Source organism: Mauremys reevesii, linkage group 5 (genome assembly GCF_016161935.1).
Source record: "Mauremys reevesii isolate NIE-2019 linkage group 5, ASM1616193v1, whole genome shotgun sequence".
NCBI lineage: Eukaryota > Metazoa > Chordata > Testudines > Geoemydidae > Mauremys > Mauremys reevesii.
Window position 1 is genome coordinate 110,217,772 of NC_052627.1, and position 2,233 is coordinate 110,220,004.

Sequence of the window (2,233 nt, forward strand, 5' to 3'; positions counted from 1 at the left end):
CTACAAAACCAGAAAAAACCTATAGTAATGGTGAATTTCAGTTATCCCAAAATTGACTGGATACATGTCACCTCAAGACGGGATGCAGACATAAAATTTCTAAACACCATTAATGATTGCTTCTTGGAGCAGCTAGTGCTGGAACTCACAAGGGGAGAGACAATTCTTAATTTAGCCCTCAGTGGAGCACAGGATCTGGTCCAAGACATGAATATAGCTGAACCACTGGGCAATAGCAACAATAATGTAATTAAAGTTAACATCCTTGTAGGGGAAAAATACCAAAGTAACCCAATACAGAAGCATTTGGCTTCAAAAAGGGGAACTACACAAAAATGAGGAGTCTAGTTAAATGGAAATTAAAAGGAACAGTCACATGAGTGAAGTGCTTGTAAGCTGCATGGAAACTATTTAAAAACACCATAATAGAAGGCTCAAAACTATATCTATATACAAAATAATAATAAAAAAAAAGAGTAAGAGGACCAAGCCACCCCTCCCACCCTCCAACCAAAAACCATGCCACCATGGTTAAGCAACAGAATGAAAGTGGCAGCCAGGGACAAAAAGAAATCCTTTAAAATTTGGAAATCAAATCCTCTGAGGATAATCTTTGGCAGATCAAGTATAAAAGTATAGTAAGGCATGTCAGAAAAGAATTTGAAGAGAAACTAGCAAAAGAGACAAATGAAGAGCAAGTTTTTTTTTAAAGTATATCAGAAGCAGGAAGCCTGCCAAATATCTGATGGGGCCATTGGACGATCGAGGTTGTCAAAAGAGAATTTGATGAAGACAAGGCCATTGCAGAGAAGCTAAATGAATTCTTTACATTGGTCTTCACTGCAGAGAATGTGAAACGGATTCCCACACCTGAGCCATTTTTGTGGGGGACAAATCTGAGTAATTGTCCCAGATTAAGATTTCAGTAGAGGAGATTTTGGAACAAATTGATAAATTAAATAGTAATAAGTCACCAGGACCAGATGATTTTCACCCAAGACTTCTGAAGGAACTAAAATAAGAAATTGATGAACTACTAACTGTGATATGTAACCAGACTCTGTATCAAATGACTGGCAGATAACTAATGTGATGCTGATATTTTTTAAAAAAGTCTTCAGAGGCAATCCTAGCAATTATAGGCCAGTAAGCCTCATTTCAGTACTAGGCAATTTGGTTGAAGCTATAGTAAAGAACAGAACTATCAGACACATAGATTAACATGATATGTTCGGGAAGAGTTAACACTTTATAGAAGCAGGGAAATCATGTAGAGTACTTGGACTTCCAGAAAGCCTTGGAGAACATCCCTCTCCAAAGGCTCTAAAGCAAAATAAGGAGACATGAGATAAGAGAGAAGGTTCTCTCATGGATCTGTAATTGGTTAAAAGACAAGAAACAAAGGGTAGGAATAAGTGGTCAGTTTTCATAATGGAGAGAGGTAAATAGGAGTGTCCCCCAGGGATCTGTACTGGGACCAGTGCTGTTCAACATATCCATAAATGATCTGGAAAAAGGGGTAACAGTGAGGTGGAAAAGTTTGCAGATGATACAAAATAACTCAAAATAGATTGCATTCTGCTTTGGAGTTAACTAAGAGTTACAAATGGATCTCACAAAGCATGGTGACTGGACAACAAAATGGCAGATGAAATTCAACCATACATGTATATTGATGCGGTCTAAATTAGCTATTATCATTCAAGACAGATCTTGGAGTCATTGTGGATACTTCCCTAAAAATATCCTCTCAGAATGATGCAGCAGTCAACAAAGCTAACAGAATGTTAGGAACCATTAGAAAAAGGATAGATAAGAAGACAGAAAATATAATGCCACTATATAAATCTATGGTATGCCCACAACTTGAATACTGTGTGCAGTTCTGGTTCTCCACCACAAAAATGATGTGTTAGAATTGGAAAAAATACACAGAAGGGCAACAACAATTAGGGGTATGGAAGAGCTTCCATCTGAGGAGAAATTTAAAAGACTGGGATTGTTCAGCTTGGAAAACAGACGACTAAGGCAGGATATGATAGAGGTTTATGAAATCATGAGTAGGGAGGAGAAAGCGAATAGGGAAATGGCATTTATCCCTGCACATAACACAAGAACCAGGGGCCAACCAATTAAATGAATTAGCAGCAGGTTTAAAACAAACATAAGGAAGTACTTTCTCACACAATGCACAGTCAACCTGTAGAACTTGTTGCCAGGGGATATTGTGAAA